The following is a 27266-nucleotide window of genomic DNA, read 5'->3' on the forward strand; positions in this document are numbered from 1 at the left end:
GAGCCAATCACAATTCACCTATTGATTTTCAAGGGGAATATTGAAACTGCAGTCATTCTTACACTGTTAATGGCAGAGGCCTCAAACCTGGTACAGTTGGTCGTTAAGTGTCTGGGGTTCAAATTCAGTAAAGGGGTGGAGCCACAAACAGCCAGATTTATTTGCTGGATAAACTGCTTCCAGTCACACAATTTTGATGCCAGGAACCCAAAAGCTCACAAACTTGGTCATTGACTGACTGTGTGTCAAGGTTACAAAAAGTGGGTGGAGTTAAAAACAGATTTTTCTGGGAAATTGTAAACTGCAGCCGTTCTTCACTGTTAATGGCAGGGTTCTCAAACTTTGCACAGCTGGTTACTGGGTGACTGGGATTAATATTCAGAAGAGTGGGTGGAGCCTAAAAATACCAATCAAAAATTACATGTCGCTTTTTAAGGAGAATATTTATAATTGCTGCAATTCTTGCACCGTTAATGGCACAAGCCTCTAACCTGGTACAGTTGGTAATTGGGTCACTGGGGTTCAAATTCAGAAAAGGGGACAGAGCCACAAACAGTGAATCAGATTTCTTTCATTTCATGGGAAAATACAAATTATTGATGCCAAGGACCCGAAAGCTCACAAACTTGGTCACTGATTGACTGTGTGTCCATGTTACAAACAGTGGGCGGAGCCAAAAACAAATTTCACTGGGGAAATGTAAACTGCAGCCATTTTTACACTGTTTATGGCAGGGTTCCCAAACTTTGCCCAGATTAATATTCAGGGAAGTGGATGGAGCCTATAATAGCCAATCAAAATTCACCTGTTGATTTTCAAGTGGAATATTTAAATTGCTGCCATTTTTACACTGTTAATAGCAGAGGCCTCAAACCTGCTACAGTTGGTCATTGGGTGACTGGGGTTCAAATGCTGGAGAGGGGGTGAAGCCACAAGCAGCCAATCGGATTTGTTTAATTTCTTTTGGAATATAAAAATTATTGATACCAAGGACCCCAAAGCTCACAAACTTGGTCATTGAGTGTTTGTGCGTTAGGGTTAGAAAGTGGGCAGAGCCAACACCAGTCAAATACATTCCCGGGCAACGCCGGGTCATCAGTGTGTGGAGACAAATACAAATTTCAATGGGAAACTGTAAACTGCAGCCATTCTTACACTGTTAATGGCAGGGTTCTTAAACTTTGCACAGTTGGTCACTTGGTGACTGGGATTAATATTCAGAAAAGTGGGTGAAGCCTACAAAAGTGAATCAAACTTCACCTATTGCTTTTGAAGGGGAATATTTAATTGCTGCCATTCTTGCACTGTTAATGGCACAGGCCTCAAACCTGCTACATTTGGTTATTGGGTGACTGGGGTTCAAATTCAGAAAAGGGGGTGGAGCCACAAACAGCCACTCAGATTTTTTTTCCTTTCAATGCAAATTATTCTTACCAAAGACCGCAAAGCTCACAAACTTGGTCATTGAGTAATTGTGTGTTAGGGTTAGGAAAAGTGGGCGGAGCCAACACCAGCCAAATACATACCCGGGCAACGCCGGGCAATCAGCTAGCCACTATATAAAATCAATTGAATTTACAAACCGTAATTACGTATAAGTGTAAATGCGAATATTTACGTGAAATTGAGTGTAATCGTAATTAGTTGATTACGATCATTACTGATCAGAGAGTAACATAGTGATCGCTACAAACCCGCAGGGGCTCAGGGCAGGATGAGTGCCATTGCCAATTAGTAGGCATAAGTTAGCTATGCTACTCTGATAAAGCGTGTTAACTTTGATAAGGCATGTTATCTCTGATAAGGCATGCTATTTGTCTTAGTGAATCAAGCCCATTGTGTTGCCAAGCGAGTATCCGCAGCCCCGCCCACCAGGCCTGCCGTTAATTCCTTCAGCTGGGATGCTTCAACCCGCATGACCACATTTTTTAAAATCGATATTTTTAGCCGCCGCAGCTTTGTTTGATGCATGAAAGGGAAACATCTGGTTGCTGTTCTTACAGTGTTCTCGGATGCCTGGTAAGTTTATTTCTGTGCATGGAAATGGAAGGGGAATCTCTAGACATTGACACAAACGACCGAGACAGCAATAAAACGGTATTCAGGAGTAGAGATGTTGCGAACATCAAATTTTCCATTCGCGAGCAGCGAACACGAACTTCCGCAAATGCTTGCGAACATGCGAACCGGCGCCAAAGACTTAAATGGGCAGGCGAATTTTAAAACTTACAAAAGTGATGGAAAAGTTGTTTCCAGGGGTCTAACACCTGGACGGTGCCATGCCGGAGGGGGGTCCATGCCAAAAGTCCCACCAAAAATTACGTAGTTGACGCAAAGTCGTGTTTTAATTACTAAAGGGCAGAAATTCCAAAACATTCCTGCAAATAATGCACTGGAGTGGTAATGTGCCTGCAACTTAATGTAGCAACAATAGCAGTAGTACTGTGCACAGCTCTGGGTGTCAGTGGGCTGTGGAGTGTCACACACAGAGAAATGCAACAGTACTATCAGAATACAGTGAAATAATAATGCACTGGAGTCAGAGCCGGATTAAGACCACACATGGCCCCAAACAGAGCAATAAATTTAGGGCCCCCCTCCTCAGCCACCCTGTTGAAAGGATTTCCCCCCAGTATAGGTGACCGGATGTCCCTGCAGTATAGGTAGTCAGATGTCCCCCTACTATAGGTAGTAGCCAGATGTCCCCCTGAATACGAATAGATAGTGAGACAACCTCCCAGTAAAGGTAGCCAGATGTTCCCCCAGTGTAGGTAGCCAGGTGACTCCCCCCTATAGATAGCCAAGTGACCCCCCAGTATAGGTATCCAAATGTCCCCCCAGTGTAGGTAGCCAGATGTTCCCCCAGTATAAGTAGCCAGGTGACTTCCCCTATAGGTAGCCAGGTGACCCCCAGTATAGGTAGCCAGATGTCCCCCCAGTATAGGTAGCCAGATGTCCCCCCCACTTAGGCAACCCACTATTTCCACAGTATAGGTAGCCAGATACCCCCTCAGTATGGATAGCCAGAGGATCCCACCAGTGGAGGTAACCAAATCCAAATTTCTCCCAGCCAGTGTCTCACAGGTGGGTCACATGATAAGAGATCCTAGCTGTCGCCATGGAGAACAGACACTAAGGGTTCGTATAGACGTACGATAAAGATCGTTCGCTACGAACGATTCGTGACGTTTACACGATATTCAAATTAGACTGAAAAGATCGTTCGTAATGAACGATTGTGTACACACGTGAACGATATAAGTATAAAGTACTGAACGACGAACGATAAAAAAATACGTGCGCAAACGGGAGTGACATTATGACAGGCAATAAGAACATGCGAACTACTCCACAGATAATCATTATCGGACGATCTTTGTACACACTGCAACGATTGAATGATTATCTTTCGAAAAAATCCGCCGTGTTGGATCGGTCGGATTGAACGATAACGGTCGGTATCGTCCAAAAAAAGATCGTTGGAAAATTTGGAACGCACGATTATCGGTCCGATTGTCGTTATCGTTCGTTTTCGAACAATCGTTATCGTACGTGTGTACTCAGCTTTAGGCCTGGTTTCCACTTGTGCGTTTTCTGTCAGTTTTTTTGGTCAGAAAATTTGCATAGATTTTAAAACTAATGTAAGTCAATGCAGCCGTTTCCACTCCATGTCGAATTTTCATACGCATGAAAAAATCTGAGGTCCTGCATCATATTTTCGGACATCACCTACGATTCACATACAATGCTTTGTATAGGCAATGCAAATTTTTGCATTATTTGCGTGAAAATTTGCATTAGATCCATGGTTACAGGAAGTTGTCAGCAGTCATGGCAGAGCTGTTACTAGGCAGATTATGTATATTTAACGTAAAATTTCGTGTATGAAAATTCGCATAAAACGCGTACAAATTTACATGCGAATTTTCACCAAGCAGATAAATCTTATACGATTTTTTGCAGGCGAAAATGTCACGCTACAGTGGAAACGTAGCCTAAGATGCACTGAGGAGAATCTGCACCGAAGAACGCGCGCGGGAACCTGGAGAGGTAATAGACACTTTGCTCCCCTCTGCTCACACTCTGCGAATTGCATCTTTTTTTGCTTCTGGGCAATACCAGAACGTGTCGAGATTCATGTCTGCACATGTGGTTTTCATGCACAGGAAAACTGCAACCAATGTTAATCAATAGGCTAGCCTAGTTCACACCAGAATGCATTCACATGCAGAAAAACAGCAATGCATACTGATATTTAACCCTTTCAGATAGAGAAAGAAAAAAAGGAACACAGCATACTTATGTGTGTGCTAGGCACTGTACATACCCATGTCTATCTCATCATCCTTTAACACCGTTCCTCTGCCTCTTATACTTTCTGAATAAATATGCAGATTAGGCTATCCACACTTGTCTATCAGTTTTCTGTGTCATTTTTTCTGCATGACAGTGCTGCATTGCTGTACTGTACATACACATGTATATCTCATCATGTCACTTCGGGTATCCTTTAAATCAGGCAGGGGGCAGTTTTTATGGTGGAACTCCCCTATTACTGAGAGAAAGGCCATCCCTTCAGTCCAGCATTATTAGGCAAATAAATGCAAGCCTTATTACTGCTTGCTTCACATGTGAACATGTAAGACATGTACAGGATGTTGGAATATAAACATACAACAGCTTTCATGCTTAAACTGTATGTATGCTAAATGGCCACAAGAGGGCACTGTGAATTTTTGTTAATGTGCATGTACAATACTTTGTTATGTTGTGTTGTGCCTCTCTACTCTATTGTAGTGTCTAGTTTTGCACTGTGTTGCCGTTTTCCCTAATGATGCACAAATAATGACTTTCTTACTATATAAGTGGTGTGCGATCCTCAAAAAGACCTTATCTGTCTTCACACATTGAAAACAGTTATTCCACAGGTTTCTTATGCCTTTGTTGCCATGAGGAGATCCCCATGAGGAGATGGACTAGTCCAAAATCTGCCAGACCTGCCAGCTTTTAACTGCCTTCTGTAAGTGATAGCAACATAGGAAAAAAATAATACAGTGCATTTTACTCTAGAAGATATTTACATTTTATATGTGTGCAAGCTTCAACATTTTCTGTATTTTTCCCAGCTAAGGAGGCTGCGGTTCCCTGCGCCAGTGCCTGCTGCTGCTGCTGAGTCCAGGTCATAATATGATTTTCCTAGTACCAATGCCACTGTTGGAAATGTTTCACCAATGCCTAACGGTTTAGAGTTGCTCTTTAAGTAGTGAGTATTTCTGTGTATTCTCTGCTGGCAGCGGCGCGTAGGGGGCGGTACGGCCAGTGGGCGCTGGTTGTTTTGGAACGCGATGATACTGGAGGACGGTAATGAGAGAAAGAGCTGATAGCTTGTTGTGTGGAAAGACGTCTTCACAGGCAATTACAGGCCTGAGCTCAGCTGAAAAATAAAGTGCCACGTGTTGTTCTACTAGCAAGGGGAGCCGCGCAAGCAGAGCCGGGATTAACCCTTCCAGCTGCACAGTCCCACCACAGAGCTGCAGAGAAGAGGATACCGCGGCACCAGCCCAGCGAGCTGCCGATACTGGGGGTGTCTCTAATGTGCACTTGCAACCATCTCACTTCAGACAGTCTGTGAAAATACAGGCGGGATCACTGTAGCAAAGTCTTTGCAGGCATGCTTAGGTTTTTGGGCACCAAAACAATGATAAACTGACACTTGGGGTCCCTTCCCCTGCAAAGGCAGGATATTAAAAAACAAAGAAAAAGAAAACATTATTACAGTATAAGCTGCCTGCCAGGTATAGGTTCCCCCAGTATATGTATCCAGGTATAAGTGCCCCCAGTATAGGTAACCAGGTATAGAATCAGTATAAATAGCCTGGTATAGGTGCCTCCTGTATTTACAGCCTGGTATATGTGCACCCAATATAGGTATCCTGGTATAATTGCCCCCAGTATATACATCCAGGTATAGGTGCCCCCAGTATAGGTAACCAGGTATAGAATCAGTATAAATAGCCAGGTATAGCTGCCCCCAATATAGGTAGCCAGGTATAGCTGCCCCCAATATAGGTAGCCAGGTATAGGTGAAATATTGTGATGCACAGGCACCGGGGACACATATAACATTTGGGGGGACAGCAACGGTGTTGGCAAGGCGGCGTCACAAAAAGATTTCATGCTGTAATCGATAGGGAATCGGCCTGCAGTATATGGGTAGCCAACAGATCTCTCTCTGATCAAATCTGATCTGAGAGAGATCTGTCCCTTGGTCGACCCGCCCATACATCGCTAGATGCATGACACACTGACACTTGGTGATCTCGGCCAGGACAATGACGCACTGACACTTGGGGCTTGCAGGACAATGACACAATGCCTCTTGGGGTCTAAGAAGCATGACTGACAGTTGGGGTCCCAGAACAATGACATTCTAAAAGTTGATGTGGCAGAACAATCTCACACTGACACCTGGAAGTCCCTCAAGAATGAGGCACTGACACTAGGGGGCCCAAAAACAATGTCACAATAAGAAGCATGACTTACTGACACCTGGGGGTCCAAGAACAATGTCACAATAAGCAGCGTGACCACTTGGGGTGGCAGAGCAATGACAGTTTTGCAAGAGTACATTGTGCAATCTGGAGGGCCGTGAATACCCCGGTGAGGTCACATGATGATGATGATGACGCTTGGCAGGGACACAGGAAATGTTATCTTTATTTTGGTCTCTGATAAAAGCTGTGAATCAGGCTCCCTCAGTCAGTCAGAGCACCATACACCGGCAAATCTGCAGCACAGACTCACATATTGCGAAAGCGTCCTGCGCCCGAGCAGATTTATGTGAAGTGACGGCAGGAGCTGGAAGTGACAGCTCACGAGTCCCGTAAAAACGGTGATTCTGAACGTGAGATCCTCTCTGAGGTCCGGAACGCAGACTATCGTAAAGAAAATGCTTTGCCCTTTTATGGCAGAGAAGGCATTAGGAGTACTTTTTAATAATGTTTAAATCCTTTAATGTAAAAGCTTGAACTGAGAGCTTCAAAGATCAGCAGGTGACAGCGGCCGTAATTCACCCGCCGCCCATTAGAGTTCCGAAACTCCACCCCCTCCAGCGGATATCTTGATCTGAAGGGTTCCGCAGCTCATTGGCTTCTGATCTTCATAACAGTTTTGAAAGAAAAAATGCCATAGCGGTTTTCTTGAAAGGGGGGGGGGGGGGTAAAGCAGGAACATTTCTAGCCTTTTTGTCACTCCAGGCAAGAAGACCTGTGTCCCCCCCCCACACACACACAGAAAAACCACCACACACTAGAATCTACACCATGTGCCGTATAGGGTGGATGCATAATACAGGGAGTCCCTGGGATACAAACAACCCGCCGATCCTGTCACATTTCATTGCACACCCCCTTCCTGCATCCCCCAGCCCATTGTGTAAATGCAGAGTATAGCGCAGCAGAAGCTGTGCTCTCACCTCTCCGCTGGAGTCCAGTGCTGTGCTTCTGCCTGTCCACTCACCTCTCACCCTAGTGCCCAGCATCTCCTACCGCATGGAGCATGATTACACGCTATATGAGGAGAGTGAGGTGCCAACACTAGAGGGAGCAGGAGACAGACAGGATGGTCGCACAGGCACAGCACTGGACTTCAGAGGGGAGGTGAGAGCACAGCTTCTTCTGCACTATACTCTGCCTTTACACACTGGACTGGGTGAGCGCAGGAGGGGGACGAGAACAGATAATGGGACAAGGGCAGAGGGAGGAACACAGGGGGACAGAAGAGGGCACAGTGGGACAGAGGGAGGCAGAGAGGGACGCACAGAGTCGGATCATCCACAAGACAACTTAGGCAGGTGCTTAGGGCCTGACGGGAGTCTAGGGGCCTGGTTTCTGCTAACCCCCAACAAATCTTGCCAAAAAAGCTAGGTGGCCATCAAGTGTGGTCCCAATGTCATTCCTTGCATAGGGCACCATTTCAATTGAATCCATCTCTGAATGCACAGTGGGGCTGAGGTGGCATAGGGGGATGAAAGGTGGCAGAAGGAGGTACAGGGGGGAAAGAGGGACACACTGAGAGGCAGAGGTGGCACAGGGGGACTGAAGGTGGCACAAACATCCATGGGGGCAAGGCTTTGTTTGGGAGGTGGGGCTTAGTTCAGGGGCAGAGCGCCCCTAGGACCAATTGCACTCCAGGCAGTGGCCTGTAATAACTATGCCTAAAAATTCCCCTGGGGCAGAGTTTCCCAATTCTACGGATTTACGGGTGGTGGACGAGCAGGTGAGTTACTGCCACTGACAACCCCCGATCTGTACAGCTCTGAGATAGAGCTTTATAAGAAACTAGCTGATTGCCCGGCGTTACCCGGGTATGTATTTGGGTGGTGTTGGCTCCACATACTTTTTCTAACCCTAACACACAATTACTCACTGACCAAGTTTGTGAGCTTTGCGGTCTTTGGTATCAATAATTTGCATTGAAATGAAAAAATCTGATTGGCTGTTTGTGGCTCCACTCCCTTTTGTGAATTTGAACCCCAGTCACCCAATGACCAACTGTACCAGGTTTGAGGCCTCTGCCATTAACAGTGCAAGAATGGCAGCAATTAAATATTCCCCTTGAAAAGCAATAGGTGAAGTTTGATTCACTTTTGTGGGCCCCACCCACTTTTCTGTATATTAATCCCAGTCCCCTAGTGACCAACTGTGCAAAGTTTAAAAACCCTACAGTGTAAGAATGGCTGCAGTTTACATTTTGCCAGTGAAATTTGTATTTGTCTCCACCCACTGATGACCCGGCGTTGCCTGTGTATGTATTTGGCTGGTGTTGGCTCCACCCACTTTCTAACCCTACCGCACAAACACTCAATGACCAAGTTTGTGAGCTTTGGGGTCCTTGGCATCAATAATTTGTATTTTCTCATGAAATGAAACAAATCAGATTGGCTGTTTGTGGCCCCTCTCCAGCATTTGAACCCCAGTCACCCAATGACCAACTGTAGCAGGTTTGAAGCATCTGCTATTAACAGTGTAAAAATGGCAGCAATTTAAATATTCCACTTGAAAATCAACAGGTGAATTTTGATTGGCTATTATAGGCTCCACCCACTTCCCTGAATATTAATCTCAGTCATCCAGTGACCATCTGGGCAAAGTTTGAGAATCCTGCCATTAACAGTGTAAGAATGGCTGCAGTTTATATTTTCCCATTGAAATTTGTTTTTGGCTTTTTGTAACCTGGACACACACTCACTCAAGGACCAAGTTTGTGAGCTTAGGGATCCTTGGCATCGATAATTTGTACTTTCCCGTAAAATGAAACAAATCTGATTTACTGTTTGTGGCTCTGTCCCTTTTTATGAATTTGAACCCCAGTGACCCAATGACCAACTGTACCAGGTCTGAGGCTTGTGCCATTAACAGTGCAAGAATGGCAGCAATTTTAATATTCTCCTTGAAAAGCGATATGTGATTTTTGATTGGCATTTTTAGGCTCCACCCACTTTCCTGAATATTAATCCCAGTCACCCAGTAACCAGCTGTGCAAAGTTTGGGAACCCTGCCATTAACAGTGAAGAAAGGCTGCAGTTTACAATTTCCCAGAAAAATCTGTTTTTGACTCCACCCAGTTTTTGTAACCTTGACACACAGTCACTACTCACTGATCAAGTTTGTGAGCTTTTGGGTTCCTGGCATCAAAATTGTGTGAATGGAAGCAGTTTATCCAGAAAAGAAATCTGATTGGCTATTTTTAACTCCGCCCCTTAACTGAATTTGAACCCCAGACACTTAACGACCGACTGTAACAGGTTTGAGGCCTCTGCCATTAACAGTGTAAGAATGGCTGCAGTTTCAATATTCCCCTTGAAAATCAATAGGTGAATTTTGATTGGCTCTTGTAGGTTCCACCTACTTTTCCGAATATTAATCCCAGTAACCCAGTGACCAACTGTGTGAAGTTTGAGAATCCTGCCATTAACAGTGTAAGAAAAGCTGCAGTTTATATTTTCCAATGTAAAAAGTTAGTTATTTTTGGTTTCGCCCACTATTTCTAACCTTGACATACAGTCACTCAATGACCAAGTTTATTAGCTGTGGGGTCCTTGGCATAAATAAGTTGCATTTTACCATTGAAATTAAACAAATCTGATTGACTGTTTTTGGCCCGCTCCCTTTCGAATTTAAACCCCAGTCTCCCAGTGACTGACTGTACCAGATTTGAGGCCTCTGTCAGAGTGTATGAATGGCAGCAATGTAAATATTCCCCTTGAAAATCAAAAGGTGAATTTTGATTGGCTGCTGTAGGCTCCACCCACTTTCCTGAATATTAGTCCCAGTCACCCAGTGGCCAACTATGTCAAGTTTGAGAACCCTGCCAATAACAGAACGGCTGAAATCAATCTAACAAATCTGATTGGCTTTGTGGCTCCACCCCTTTAGTGAATTTGGACCCCAGTCACCCAATGACTGACTGTATCAGGTTTGAGGCCTCTGCCATTAACAGTGTAAGAATGGTAGCAATGTGAAGATTTCCCTTGAAAATCAATAGGTACATTTTGATTGGCTGTTGTAGGCTCCACCCACATTTCTGAATATTCATCCCAGTCACCCAGTGGCTGATTGTGTAAAGTTTGGGAACCCTGCCATGTAAAAATGTAGTTGTTGGCACCGCCCACTTTTTCAAACCTTGACATACAGTCACTCAGTTATCAAGTTTATCAGCTTTGGGGTCCTTGGTATTGATAATTTGTATATTCCCATTGAAAAATAAACAAATATGGCTGTTTGTGGCTCCGCCCCCTTTCTGAATTTTACCTCTAATCACACAATGACTGACTGTACCAGGTTTGAGGCATCTGCTATTAACAGTATAAGAGAATGGTAGCAGCTTAAATATTCTCTTTGAAAATCAATAGGTGCATTTTTATTGGCTGTTGTAGGCTCCACCCACCTTCCAAAATCTTAATCTCATTCACCCAATGACCAACTGTGCAAAGTTTGAGAACCCTGCCAATAACACTGTAAGAATGGCTGCAGTTTATATTTTCCCAGTAAAATTTGCTTTTAGCTCCGCCCACTTTTTGTAACCTTGACCCACAGTCACTCAATGACCAAGTGTGTGAGCTTTCAGGTTCCTGGCATCAAACATGTGTGAATGGAAGCAGTTTATCCACCAAGGAAATCTGATTGGCTGTATGTGGCCCCGCCCCTTTAGTGAATTTGGACCCCAGTCACCCAATGACCGACTGTAGCAAGTTTGAAGCCTCTGCCATTAACAGTGTAAGAATAGCAGCAGTTTAAATATTCCCCTTGAAAATCAATAGGTGAATTTTGATTGGCTATTACAGGCTCCACCCACTTTCTTGAATCTTAATCACATTCACCCAGTGACCAAGTGTGCCAAGTTTGAGAACCCTGCGATTAACCCCCCTGGCGGTATGATTGCTGCGGCTGTGCGGCCGCCAGGGTTTTTTTTTAACCTTTTTTTTTTTTTAGAATGTAGCTAGCCTAGCGCTAGCTACATGCTTCCTCCCTCCCTGCGGCGTCCCCCCGTCACCTCCGATCGCCGCCGGCGCCGCTTGCCCATAAGGAAATCCCGTAAAACATTCAACTCAACTCAAAGCGTATCTGAGATGAGTACACTAAAAGATTTTATACTTACCCAGGGCTTCCAGGGCATGCGCAGAAGAGCCGACTGGCGCAACTGAAACAGATTACCGGGAGCGATACCAGGCGGACGGAGGCACTCAGGAGGACGGCGAGGAACACATCAGTGCTGGAGAAAGCCCCCAGGTGAGTATAAAATCTTTTAATTTGCCCATCTTAGGTTTCCTCTAAACAATGCACATTGCCTGGCTGTCCTGTTGATCCTCTACCTCTAATACTTTTGGCCATAGACCCTGAACAAGCATGCAGCATATGTTGTGTTTCTCCCTGCTGTCTGACTGCATTAGTTGCATGCTCATTTTAGGTGTGTGATTCAGACACTACTGTAACCAAAGAGATCAGCAGGGCTGCCAGGCAGCAGGTATTGTTTAAAAGGAGATAAACATGGCAACCTCCATATACTTTAAGGGGGCCATCAATGATACAATCTTGATTGTACAATCTTACCATTTCTATGTAATATTAGGAACTACCTAAAATATCCAGTCAAAATATATGTACTCAGTTTACCCTTGTACTACAGAGGTGGTAAGATTGCACCATCAGGATCGTGTGGGCAACGTCATCTAGTTTTCTTTGCACTGGTCATGCACCTTGAAAATGCACCAATCAGATTCCACCTTGGCAGGCTTTGATTGGCCCATTTTCAAGCAGCATACATTTTGATACAGATTTTGCATAATCCTGCATCAACTCGGAAATAATGGCATCTCATTGACCAATTCTAGTAGTGATGATGAAAATAGCTTCAGTCTTGAAAGAAATAAGTGAGCAGCTGGCGCCATCTAGAGGCTTTCTTTATATACTACAATTTACAATTTCAAACAGTTTCTTCTAAAATTCTCCTTACAGTTGAATAAGTGGCTCAAAAGCATTTGCCATGTTAGTTGTGTTTGCCTGGTTACTTACTTGGGACCACAGCCTTAAAGGGGTTCTTCCGCGAATGAGGAAAAAAATAAAAAGTGGTTTATGCATAAACTATTAAACATCCTCCTAAAATAGTGTAAAAAGTTTTTTTTTAAAAATGAATGGTTTAATCAATATAACATGTATTGTCAATAGTGACCTATGAAGGACTGAGAGGCTAATCCATTTGTTAGGGGTGTTTTTTTTTTTTACTTTCTTTTACAACCATAACTGCTGCCTACATAGTTTTCAGTGGTATAACCCACTTCTAGCAGGAATAGCGTTTATAACCCTAACTGCTGAGCTGCTGAATATGTGTTTACATTGTTGCTAGGCAACCAGAAACCGTACAGAGACTCGTTTTGTGAAAACAGTCATAAACTGCAGGGAGAATCAGTCCCATCTACACCATATGATTCTTTGTCAGATTCGATTCAGTTTGATTCGATTAATTGATTTGATTCAATCTACTGCGCCTGCGTGAGACCCCGTAGAACTACTGGGCTTGCGCAGGACACTCCTGACCACGTGAGCGTGATCGCGACCGCGTCTCACACATGCACAGTAGATGCCGACCTGGCGAGTTTTACATCTCCAACGGAGGGGGCCCTGGGACACTGGAGCTGCGGCGAGGGACACATACTGAAGACACCTATACCTAGCTACCTATACTGAAGGAACCTATACATAGCTACCTACACTGGGAGCACCTATACCTAGCTAACCTGTACTGGTGGCACCTATACCTAGCTAACCTATACTGGTGGCACCTACAGTGGTGTGAAAAACTATTTGCCCCCTTCCTGATTTCTTATTCTTTTGCATGTTTGTCACACTTAAATGTTTCTGCTCATCAAAAACCGTTAACTATTAGTCAAAGATAACATAATTGAACACAAAATGCAGTTTTAAATGATGGTTTTTATTATTTAGTGAGGAAAAAAAACTCGAAACCTACATGGCCCTGTGTGAAAAAGTGATTGCCCCCCTTGTTAAAAAATAACTTAACTGTGGTTTATCACACCTGAGTTCAATTTCTGTAGTCACCCCCAGGCTTGATTACTGCCACACCTGTTTCAATCAAGAAATCACTTAAATAGGAGCTATCTGACACAGAGAAGTAGACCAAAAGCACCTCAAAAGCTAGACATCATGCCAAGATCCAAAGAAATTCAGGAACAAATGAGAACAAAAGTACTGTAATTGAGATCTATCAGTCTGGTAAAGGTTATAAAGCCATTTCTAAAGCTTTGGGACTCCAGCGAACCACAGTGAGAGCCATTATCCACAAATGGCAAAAACATGGAACAGTGATGAACCTTCCCAGGAGTAGCTGGCCGACCAAAATTACCCCAAGAGCGCAGAGAAAACTTATCCGAGAGGCCACAAAAGACCCCAGGACAACATCTAAAGAACTGCAGGCCTCACTTGCCTCAATTAAGGTCAGTGTTCACAACTCCACCATAAGAAAGAGACTGGGCAAAAACGGCCTGCATGGCAGATATACAAGGCGCAAACCAATTTTAAGCAAAAAGAACATTAAGGCTCGTCTCAATTTTGCTAAAAAAACATCTCAATGATTGCCAAGACTTGTGGGAAAATACCTTGTGGACCGCCGAGACAAAAGTTGAACTTTTTGCAAGGTGCGTGTCCTGTTAAATCTGTCGTAGAAGTAACACAGCATTTCAGCAAAAGAACATCATACCAACAGTAAAATATGGTGGTGGTAGTGTGATGGTCTGGGGTTGTTTTGCTGCTTCAGGACCTGGAAGGCTTGCTGTGATAGATGGAACCATGAATTCTACTGTCTACCAAAAAATCCTGAAGGAGAATGTCCGGCCATCTGTTCGTCAACTCAAGCTGAAGCGATCTTGGGTGCTGCAGCAGGACAATGACCCAAAAGACACCAGCAAATCCACCTCTGAATGGCTGAAGAAAAACAAAATGAAGACTTTGGAGTGGCCTAGTCAAAGCCCTGACCTGAATCCATTTGAGATGTTGTGGCATGACCTTAAAAAGGCGGTTCATGCTAGAAAACCCTCAAATAAAGCTGAATTACAACAATTCTGCAAAGATGAGTGGGCCAAAATTCCTCCAGAGCGCTGTAAAAGACTTGTTGCAAGTTATCGCAAACGCTTGATTGCAGTTATTGCTGCTAAGGGTGGCCCAACCAGTTATTAGGTTCAGGGGGCAATTTCTTTTTCCCACAGGGCCATGTAGGTTTTGAGTTTTTTTTCTCACTAAATAATAAAAACCATCATTTAAAACTGCATTTTGTGTTCAATTATGTTATCTTTAACTAATGGTTAACGGTTTTTGATGAGCAGAAACATTTAAGTGTGACAAACATGCAAAAGAATAAGAAATCAAGAAGGGGGCAAATAGTTTTTCACACCACTGTATATCTAGCTAACCTATACTGGTGGCACATATACCTAGCTACCCTATACAGGTGGCACCTATATCTAGCTAACCTATACTGGTGGCACATATACCTAGCTACCCTATACAGGTGGCACCTATATCTAGCTAACCTATACTGGTGGCACATATACCTAGCTACCCCATACAGGTGGCACCTATATCTAGCTAACCTATACTGGTGGCACATATACCTAGCTACCCTATACAGGTGGCACTTATATCTAGCTAACCTATACTGGTGGCACATATACCTAGCTACCCTTTACAGGTGGCACCTATATCTAGCTAACCTATACTGGTGGCACCTATACCTAGCTACCTATACTGGTGGCACCTATACTTAGCTACCTATACTGGCGGCACCTGTACCTAGCTAACCTATACTGGCGGCACCTATGCCTGCCTAACCTATACTGGCGGCACCTATACCTAGCTACCCTATACAGGTGGCACCTATATCTAGCTAACCTATACTGGTGGCACCTATACCTAGCTAACCTATACTGGTGGCACCTATACCTAGCTACCTATACTGGTGGCACTTATACCTAGCTAACCTATACTGGCGGCACCTATGCCTGCCTAACCTATACTGGTGGCACATATACCTAGCTACCCTATACAGGTGGCACCTATATCTAGCTAACCTATACTGGTGGCACCTATACCTAGCTAACCTATACTGGTGGCACCTATACCTAGCTACCTATACTGGCGGCACCTATACCTAGCTAACCTATACTGGCGGCACCTATGCCTGCCTAACCTATACTGGTGGCACATATATACATAGCAACCCTATACTGGCGGCACCTATACCTAGCTAACCTATACTGGTGGCACATTTACCTAGCTACCCTATACTGGCGGCACCAATACCTAGCTAACCTATACTGGTGGCACCTATACCTAGCTACCCTATACTGGCGGCACCTATACTTAGCTAACCTATACTGGAGGCACATATACCTAGCTATCCTATACTGGCGGCACCTATACCTAGCTACCCTATACAGGTGGCACCTATACCTAGCTAACCTATACTGGTGGCACCTATACCTAGCTACCTATACTGGCGGCACCTATACCTAGCTAACCTATACTGGTGGCACATATCCCTAGCTAACCTATACTGGTGGCACCTATACCTAGCTAACCTATACTGATGGCACATATACCTACCTAACCTATACTGATGGCACCTATACCTAGCTAACCTATACAGGTGGCACCTATACCTAGCTAACCTATACTGATGGCACATATACCTACCTAACCTATACTGATGGCACCTATACCTAGCTAACCTATACTGGTGGCACATATACCTAGCTACCCTATACTGGCGGCACCTATATCTAGCTAACCTATACTGGTGGCACCTATACCTAGCTACCTATACTTGCGGCACCGATACCTAGCTAACCTATACTGGTGGCACATATACCTAGCTACCCTATACAGGTGGCACCAATACCTAGCTAACCTATACTGGTGGCACATATACCTTGCTACCCTTTACAGGGGGCACCTATTTGTAGCTAACCTATACTGTGGCACCTATACCTAGCTACCCTATACTGGCGGCACCTATACCTAGCTAACCTATACTGGTGGCACATATACCTAGCTACCTATACTGGCGGCACCTATACCTAGCTAACCTACACGGGTGGCACATATACCTACATACCCTATACTGGCGGCACCTATACCTAGCTAACCTATACTGGAGGCACATATACCTAGCTAACCTATACTGGTGGCACCTATACCTAGCTAACCTATACTGGTGGCACCTATACCTAGCTAACCTATACTGGAGGCACATTTACCTAGCTACCCTATACAGGCGGCACCTATATCTAGTTAATCTATACTGGGGGCACCTATACCTAGCTACCTATACTGGTGGCACCGATACCTAGCTAACCTATACTGGAGGCACATATACCTAGCTAACCTATACTGGTGGCACATTTACCTAGCTAACCTATACAGGCGGCACCTATATCTAGCTAACCTATACTGGGGGTACCTATAACTAGCTACCTATACTGGCGGCACCTATACCTAGCTAACCTATACTGGAGGCACATATACCTAGCTAACCTATACTGGAGGCACATATACCTAGCTAACCTATACTGGAGGCACATATACCTAGCTAACCTATACTGGTGGCACATATACCTAGCTAACCTATACTGGTGGCACCGATACCTAGCTAACCTATACTGGTTGCACATATATCTAGCTACCCTATACTGGGGGCACATATACCTAGCTAACCTATGCTGGGGGCACCTATACCTAGCTAAACTATACTGGTTGCACATATACCTAGCTACCCTATACAGGTGGCACCTATACCTAGCTACCCTATACTGGCGGCACCTATACCTAGTTACCCTATACTGGTTGCACATATACCTAGCTAAACTATACTGGTTGCACATATACCTAGCTACCCTATACAGGTTGCACATATACCTAGCTACCCTATACTGGGGGCACATATACCTAGCTAACCTATACTGGTTGCACATATACCTAGCTAAACTATACTGGTTGCACATATACCTAGCTACCCTATACAGGGGGCACCTATACCTAGCTAACCTATACTGGCGGCACCTATGCCTGCCTAACCTATACTGGTGGCACATATACCTAGCTACCCTATACTGGCGGCACCTATACCTAGCTAACCACCTAAAGCTAGCTACTTATACTGGAGGCATCTACCGCTGGCTACCTATACTGGGGCACTTATGCTTGGCTAGCCTATACTAGGGGCATCTATAGCTAGCTACCCATACTGGGGGGACACCTACAGCTGGCTACCTATACTGGGGCATTTATGCTTGGCTAGCCTATACTAGGGGCATCTATAGTTAGCTACCCATACTGGGGGGGACACCTACAGCTGGCTACCTATACTGGGGGCGTAGCATGGGTTTGCGTGCCCACAGGGGGGGGGGGGGGTGGACAATTTTTACACCCTCTCCCTGGGTGCAATTTAGCCTAGAAACTGACCTGATCACTAGTTTTCAGTGAGAGTTTCCCTCTATTTGCACTGGCTGCCAGCCATTGTCTAGTTTATTCAGGAGCAGGGATGGTTTGAGATAAAATGTCTCCCGGGCCTAAAAAACATGGGTCCCCTTCCATTCTTATAATGTACTGATAATAGCATAGCTCCCAACTGTCCCTCTTTCGGAGGGACAGTCCCTTTTTGGGAGCTCTGTTCCTCTTTCCTCCTTATTTGTCCCTCTTTCAGGACTTTGTCCCTCTTTCTATGTAAATATATATATTTCTCTACTAAAAAAATGTGTTTGATTGACTCTAACCCTTATTCCCATCCTTTAAATTGAAATATTACTAATTTTAAAATGTTAACATGAAGGAAAATGAACCAGGATAGAAAGGACCAGTGTGGTTTGATTATAAAACAAAATATTTTTCTATTAAAATATTTATGGTATGCGTGACTAAGGGTGGGACGGGGGCGTGATCAGGGGTGTGGCAGGGGTGTGGCTTAAATGTCCCTCTTTCTCATCTCAAAAAGTTGGGCGGTATGATAATAGTAAACTTATGACCTCTACAGTCCCTGACTCGAGGGGCCCCAAAGGCTCGCTGTTGCCCTGGGCCATTGCCTGGTTTGACCCAATGGAAGCTCCGTGCTGCTAAGGAGGTATCTGGCCCTATAAATCTATGAAGACTTTTTGCAGCCACGTTTATCTGGGAAACAACTGGATTACAAGCGGAATTGTAACAAAGCAATAACTGAGCACATGCTGCCTCCTAGAGGCCGTTTTATGTACTGTTAACCTGTTAGATACTGTCATCTGAGTAGCAGATTTGTGTAAAAATTCCTTTAAAGGATAGATAGATAGATAGATAGATAGATAGTCTCACTGAGACTAAAGGTAGCCATACACTGGTCGATTTGCCATTAGATCGACCAGCTGACAGATCCCTATCTGATCGAATCTAATCAGAGAGGGATCGCATGGCTGCCTTTACTGCAAACAGTAGTAGTACTAGTAGAAACAAGAAAGCACAAGGACACCGGGAGCCCGATATCGAGTATTATCGTTGCGTAATTTGGTCTATTGTAGTGAAAATATACTCACAATTCTGGGTTGCTTATCTGGCAACCACCATCAGCGCATGTGGAGAAGTACCGTCTCCACTCGGCCTTGTCGGTCGCCGTTCCCGGAAAAAAATACCACTATAAACTATAATGATATAACCCCACGTTGTGGGGTATTAATACGTACAAAATACTGTGGGAGGCGCCCTTATGACTCAGGGTATACAGCACAACATAGATATATTAAAGGTAAGCGTAAAACGTCTTACCTGGTGCAAAGACTCACACACAAAGGTAGTAGAATTCAAATTTATTTATCGCACTAAGGACAACGCGTTTCGCGACCACAAGTCGCTTCTTCAGGTCAAGTAGCGTGCTTTAGGAGAAACAAGAACATGATGGCGCTCAGACTAAAACATCTTGTTTCATATGAATTAAAACAGTGTAATAACAATAGAATGACATAAAAGAACATTAGTCCTAGTCTGGGGCATATGCATATTAGGGGCATATGCGCCCATTAGGCAAGTATAAACATCAATCACATACCGGCAGTCAATATGACTTCAATGTGCATCTCTCATATAAAAATCCTAGGTACAATCCAAGCACATAGAGAGATCTGAATTGTAACTTCTATGCAAATTAGTTAACAATATTAAACTCATAGTATATGGGATTATCTTAGCCCCCTAAAAAGCGCCTGATACCCAGTTAGTCAAGAATAAATTCTATAAAATTCACATAAATAAAAGCGTGTATACAACATACATGAAAAATATATACATAGGCACAACATGTATGTGCAAATAAGACAGCATCTAAAAACATCTATTGGCAATCGTTTACCCTGTATTCATATATATCTCTCCCTAGCTCAGTTTAAGACGGAAATCAGGTGGGTGTGGGGGGAATAAAAAACATGTAGTTAGAACGGGGTACCATAACGGAAGGAAGCTCCCATGTTATAAGCAGCAGCTAGAGTTATGAAGGATACAGGCACTTGGATGGTATAATGTGCCCTGGTCTGAGGTGCCACCTTTAGTTAGGGACCTAGGGTGCATAAAAACGGTCAGAATCACAAGTAGTTAGAACGGGGTAACATAACGGGAGAGGCTCCCACGTTATAAGCAGCAGCTGATGTTATGAAGGATACAGGCAAGTGGGCAAGTAACATAACGGGAGGAGGCTCTCACATTATAAGCAGCAGCTGGTGTTAAGAAGGATACAGGCAGGTGGGTGGTATAGTGTGCCCTGGTCTGAGGTGCCACTTTTGGTTGGGGACCTAAGGGTGCATAAAAACGGTAAGCCATCGATCTTACTCTGAGTGTGGGGGTCGGGAGTGGGGGCGGATATGTGTGGCCAAGGTGCGGCTTACCTGGAGGTCAGGAATGCTCAGCTTGGGCGCCATGCGCGCGGACTGTTGCACGACAGCTTTAAAGCTGCCTATCCGCGGTCAATGCGCCCGTGTTGGCGGAAGTTCGGAGCTCTCGTGACGTCACATCCGGTTAGGTTGTGCGTCATCTCCTGAAGAGTATCTGGGTAGCAGCCATCTTGCGTGTGGCTGTCAGGCCGCGGTGGCCATGTTGGTGTGGGCGGTTCACAGTGCCTGTATCCTTCATAACTCTAGCTGCTGCTTATAACATGGGAGCTTCCTTCCGTTATGGTACCCCGTTCTAACTACATGTTTTTTATTCCCCCCACACCCACCTGATTTCCGTCTTAAACTGAGCTAGGGAGAGATATATATGAATACAGGGTAAACGATTGCCAATAGATGTTTTTAGATGCTGTCTTATTTGCACATACATGTTGTGCCTATGTATATATTTTTCATGTATGTTGTATACACGCTTTTATTTATGTGAATTTTATAGAATTTATTCTTGACTAACTGGGTATCAGGCGCTTTTTAGGGGGCTAAGATAATCCCATATACTATGAGTTTAATATTGTTAACTAATTTGCATAGAAGTTACAATTCAGATCTCTCTATGTGCTTGGATTGTACCTAGGATTTTTATATGAGAGATGCACATTGAAGTCATATTGACTGCCGGTATGTGATTGATGTTTATACTTGCCTAATGGGCGCATATGCCCCTAATATGCATATGCCCCAGACTAGGACTAATGTTCTTTTATGTCATTCTATTGTTATTACACTGTTTTAATTCATATGAAACAAGATGTTTTAGTCTGAGCGCCATCATGTTCTTGTTTCTCCTAAAGCACGCTACTTGACCTGAAGAAGCGACTTGTGGTCGCGAAACGCGTTGTCCTTAGTGCGATAAATAAATTTGAATTCTACTACCTTTGTGTGTGAGTCTTTGCACCAGGTAAGACGTTTTAAGCTTACCTTTAATATATCTATGTTGTGCTGTATACCCTGAGTCATAAGGGCGCCTCCCACAGTATTTTGTACGTTTACTGCAAACAGATTGTGAATCGATGTCAGCCTGAAACCGATCACAATCTGTGGAGCCGCCGCTGCCGCCTGCCCCCCCACCGTATATATTACCTGACGCTGGCTCCCGGGCATCTTCTCCACGCTGCACCCGCTCCATCCCGGCGCTTCCTGTGTCACTCCGTGACCAGGAAGTTCAAATAGAGCGCCCTCTATTTGAACTTCCTGGTCACTGCAGTGACAGGAAGCGCCGGGATGGAGCGGGTGCAGCGCGGAGAAGATGCGGAGAAGACACCCGGGAGCCAGCGTCAGGTAATGTATACCTGATCGGATCGGCCGCCGCTAGCGACGCGCTCCCTACCCGCGGGCGATCGAGGGTAATTTCCCGCATGGCGCGATCGAAGGACCGATCCAATTTTGGGAGGAAATCGGATCGGCGGGTGCGTTTAGCGCGAACGATTGGCAGCAGATTCGATCCCAGGATCGAATCTGCTGTCGAAACGGCCGCGAATCGGGCCAGTGTATGGCCACCTTTAGCCTAGGCTGTTTATTATGCAGAATCCAACATCCCTCCCCTCCCCCCGAACATTCTGGGAGAACAGAAATCGTATTTATTGGCTTTAGAACTCTCAGTAAACAAACATTCCGTAGCCCCACCCTCCTACTGATGCTTAGCCTAGGCTGTTTAGCTATGCGGAATTCTCCTCCCAGAGCATTCTGGAGGCATTATTTTCACTGGCTTTGGAATCCTCAGAAACAAATATTTTGCAGAGCTGCACCTGACAGAGGAAAGATTTTACAATGGGCAAACAGTGACTAGAGAGAGGGCGCTTGCACGTGTGCGCAGTATGGAGAGGCCCGTGTTCGGAGCACTTGGGCTCCTGAAGACTTCTGAAGCCTCCCTTCAGCAGCAGAGAGCAGTATTTGACCAAATTGGTTGAATACTGAAATAGGGGGATCCTGCGCTGGAACGGTGACCGGAAGAGGAGAGGGAAGGCTCTATAGGACTCAGAGCCTTCCCCTCCTTAGGAAAGTATCTGGCTTAATTTTTTACATATCAGTTCCCAGTCACTTTAATAACGATAATAAAACAGCAGAAAATCTTACCGATATTTTACTACATCTTAACCTAACCCTACTCTCACACAGAACCCTCTGCTACTGATGCCTAACCACAACTCCCCCTGGCGGTGCCTAACCCTAACCCCCCCCCACACACACACACACTTGCGGTGCCTAACCCTAAGACCCCTGGTGGTGCCTAACCTTAACCCCCCCCCCCACACACACACACACACACACACACACACACACGCACTTGTGGTGCCTAACCCTAAGACCCCCTGGTGGTGCCTAACCCTAAGACCCCCTGGTGGTGCCTAACCCTAAGATCCCCCCTGGTGGTGCCTAACCCTAAGATCCCCCCTGGTGGTGCCTAACCCTAAGATCCCCCCTGGTGGTGCCTAACCCTAAGATCCCCCCTGGTGGTGCCTACTGCCTAACCCTAAATATTCCCCCTTGCACAAACACCCTTACAAACGTATAAACGATAAAATATTTGACGTACAATTTGTACATACAGACAAAATAGTATTACAAAAACGATAAAGTTGCAAGTTTCAAAGCAATAATATATTTCAAAAACGTTAATGTTCTAATGTTGAAAACGATATTAATCGGGCGCCCAAATTTTTGCTTTGGGCACCATATTAACGATATTTGCATTAGCGCTTATGTGGCACGCAAATTGTCCGTAAGCCGCGGGCGGCCAAATTTCCTGCTACCGTCCAGCGTCACTATATGAAACTGACACATCAATAAATGGGGGTAATTTTCAGCCAAACAAAAAAAAAAAAACTTAAAAAAAACCAAACAAACATTGCAATGGCTCTACTTCTTGTGGTCATGGTGATTCCTGAAGCCCCTCCTCCGCACAAATACAAGGTTCAGTAATGGAACCTCTCTTGGGTAAAGCTCTCATTCTTGGGAATGGACGCTGCCTCTAATGCTATCGCACCATCCCTCCAGATGTGTGGGCTGTATATATAGAAAGTATATCCCATCGCTCAGTCTCGTGCCAGTCAGCCTGGGGGGAGATAGATTGTGCTTCTTAGAGAAAACAAAATCAAGCTGAACGCAAACCCGAACTGAACATAAACTTATGAGTGGTAAACAGAACTATCCTGCAGTCTCATAGTCTTCTTTTCAGTTTAACCAGCCTGGCGGTATGGACGAGCTCAGCTCGTCCATCACCACCGGAGGCTGCCGCTCAGGCCCTGCTGGGCCGATTTGCATGAAATAAAGAGCAGCACACGCAGCCGGCACTTTGCCAGCCGCGTGTGCTGCCTGATCGCCGCCGCTCTGCGGCGATCCGCCGCGAGCAGCGGCGAAAAAGGGTCCCCCCAGCCGCCTGAGCCCAGCGTAGCCGGAACAAAAAGTTCCGGCCAGTGCTAAGGGCTGGATCGGAGGCGGCTGACGTCAGGACGTCGGCTGACGTCGATGACGTCACTCCGCTCGTCGCTATGGCGACGATCTAAGCAAAACAAGGAAGGCCGCTCATTGCGGCCTTCCTTGTTTATTCTGGGCGCCGGAGGCGATCGGAAGAACGCCTCCGGAGCGCCCTCTAGTGGGCTTTCATGCAGCCAACTTTCAGTTGGCTGCATAAAATAGTTTTTTTTTTATTAAAAAAAAACCCTCCCGCAGCCTCCCTGGCGATCTTATCAGAACGCCAGGGTGGTTAAAGCCCCATTCACACTTGCAAAACGCAAAACGCTAACGCTTTTTTCGAGTGTTTTGCTCAGCCGATTTTTGGCGATTAACGCGAAAAGAAATCGCCATTCACACTTGGTGATTTTTTCGTGTTTAGCGCTTCTATACCACTAAACACGATCGCCTGAAAATGGTGCAGGCTACATGTTAACATTCGGCGATTTGCGTTAATCGCCGGATATTAGCACAAATTGCCAAAGTGAGAACGGCCCATAGGGTATTATTGCACTAGCACTTTAAAAAGCACTAGCGCTTGAGCGTTTTGCCTAAATCACCGGCAAAACGCTCTAGTGTGAATGGGCCCTAAGGGCTGAATCTCTCATACTGAATTCTAAAGAGCAGAAGGGCTGGCACTGCCATAGAGGCAACAAGGGTAATTGCCCTAGGGCCCCAAACTGGCTGCCCAACTGGTCTCCCTTCAACTTAGCTCCCTGGGGCTCCTGCCGAGTCTTTAGCAGAGTACTGCCTCACCTGTGCTGACGGGCGCACTCCTGACAGTCCATGGCTCCGTGCACTACTGTCTTCATCCTGCAGGGGGTGCCTGTCCTCCGTGAACCAGCGCATGTTATTACGTAATAACATGCCGCAGGTCGCTGAGAAGATGCAGCCAGCATTTGAAGACGACGGGGACTCGCAGTGTTGTAGGGATCACCATAGCAGTCATAGCGGCTGCTATAGGGCCCGTAGCCAAGGGGGGCCCAGGGGCAATTGCTGGCAGCAATAATGGGGTCCAATATTTTATCAGCGTTTGCCCATTGTAAAATCTTTCCTCTCCCTGATTTACATTCTGAAATGTATCACCGGTGGTGACATCTTTAGTCCCGCCAGGTGATCTGTATGGAATGTTCGTTACTGAGAGTTCTATGCACAGAGGGAGATATTGCTTACTTGGCAGTTGGAAAAAGTCGTTATTTCCCACAATGCAACAAGGGTCCCAGACAGCAAACGTTCAGGACCTTGGTCATGACGTCACACTGTGGGAGAGGTTTCACCACAATATCAGCCATACAGATCCCTTGATGATCTATTCTATAAAAAGTTAAGATTTCTCCTGGGAAAGGGGGTATCAGCTACTGATTGAAATGAAGTTAAATTCTGGGTTAAAGTTCCTCTTAAAGGGAACCTTAACTGAGAGGGATATGGATGTTTCCTTTTTATCAATACCAGTCGCCTGGCAGTCAGAGCACCTGATCTGCTGCATGCTTGTTCAGGGGCTGTGGCTAAAAGTATTAGAGACACAGGATCAGCAGGAGAGTCCGGCAACTGGTATTATTTTAAAAGGAAAATCCACATCCTTCTCAGCTTAGGTTCCCTTTAACCACTTGCCGACCGCCCACTACCTATGGGCGGCGGCAAAGTGGCACCCCCAGGACCGCGTAACGCCGTAGCTCCTGGGGGACTGAATTGCCGGGGATCGCACGTGCATTCGCCGGCATTAGGCTCCTCCCACCCGAGACGTCAACCCGTCGGCCAATTAGCAGCGCCGGCGGGTTGTTAACCCCCGATCTGCCGCACTGAAAGCGTATAATACGCTTTGTAATGTATACAAAGCGTATTATACAGGTTGCCTCCTGCCTTTGTGGTCCCAGTGATCGAGGGACCACCAGGGCAGGAGGCAGGGCCGGATTTCTGGCAAGGCCACATAGGCCATGGCCTAGGGCACCAGAAATTTAGGGGCGGCTCAGTGAGGGACAGTAAAGCTGTTCCATGCAGCCATCCCTATCTACAAGGACAGCTTTAACCTTTAAACTCTCTGTCCTGTACTTATGTCATCCCTGCAAGACCTGTAAGCTCTATCCTGCAGGTACTCTTCAGCCTAACTCACATGGTTGCACAATGGGTCCATCATTAATGAGATGGCAAGCATAACGTAAAAGTTCTTAAGGAAAATATAACTTATAATTGATATGCGTATTACTGAAATAGTTATTGTCTGTGACATCCAATGATGTAAGTAGAATTCTCATTGGGGCACACGGAGATAACAACCATACAGACGGTATAATTGGCCTTGGGCGGTAAAAAGTACAAATCCGGCCCTGGCAGGAGGCAGCCCCCCTAGTAAGCACAAAATCACACTGATCCTGCCCCCTGATCGCCCACAGCACCCCTCAGACCCCCCCTAATCACCCCCTCAGACCACTGTTTGTACACAATCACCCCCTAATCACCCATCAATCACTCCCTGTCACTATCTGTCAACGCTATTTTTTAGATTAGGTCCTAAACTGCCCCCTGGGGGCTCCTGATCATTCCCCCCCCCCCCCCCCCACACACACACACACACCCTCAGATCCTCCCCAGACCCCCCCCCCCCCCCGTGTACTGTATACATCTATTCTCCCCTGTAATCACCCACTGATATCACCTGTCAATCACCCATCAATCACCCCCTGTCACTGACACTCATCAGATCAAACCCTAACCTGCCCCTTGCAGGCACCTGATCACCCGCCCACACCCTCAGATCGCCCGCAAACCCGCCCTCAGATCACCTCCCAAGTGCATTTTTTACATCTGTTCTCCCCTCTAATCACCCACTGATCACCCATCAATCACCCCCTGTCACCACCTGTCACTGCTACCCATCAGATCAGACCCTAATCTGCCCCTTGCAGGCACCCAATCACCCGCCCACACCCTTAGATCACCCTCAGACCCTCTCTGATTAACTCGCCAGTGCATCATTTACATCTGTTTTCCCCTGTAATCACCTACTGATCACCCATCAATCACCCATCAATCACCCCCTGTCACCACCTGTCACTGCTACCCATCAGATCAGACCCTCATCTGCCCCTTGCGGGCACCCAATCACCCACCCACACCCTCAGATCGCCCTCAGCCCCCCCCCCCCCCCGATCACCTCGCCAGTGCATTGCTTGCATCTATTCTCCCCTCTAATCACACCCTGATCACCTATCAATCACCCCGTCACCCCCTGTCACCACCTCTCACTGCTACCCATCAGATCAGACCCTAATCTGCCCCTTGCTGGCAC

The 27266-nt window shown here is 45.7% G+C and overlaps 1 long non-coding RNA gene across 1 annotated transcript in view; it reads left to right on the forward strand.

Annotated features, from left to right (window-relative positions):
- Positions 1-9790: 9790 nt before the first annotated feature.
- The window catches only part of LOC137531523 (uncharacterized), a 41178-nt gene continuing 23702 nt past the window's right edge, over positions 9791-27266 (forward strand). The window contains exons 1-2 of the long non-coding RNA XR_011023657.1: positions 9791-9979; positions 11663-11789. This is a non-coding gene — a long non-coding RNA (uncharacterized lncRNA). The remainder of the gene's footprint in view (positions 9980-11662; positions 11790-27266) is intronic.

The sequence above is a fragment of the Hyperolius riggenbachi genome, chromosome 9, assembly GCF_040937935.1.
Source record: "Hyperolius riggenbachi isolate aHypRig1 chromosome 9, aHypRig1.pri, whole genome shotgun sequence".
Lineage (NCBI taxonomy): Eukaryota > Metazoa > Chordata > Amphibia > Anura > Hyperoliidae > Hyperolius > Hyperolius riggenbachi.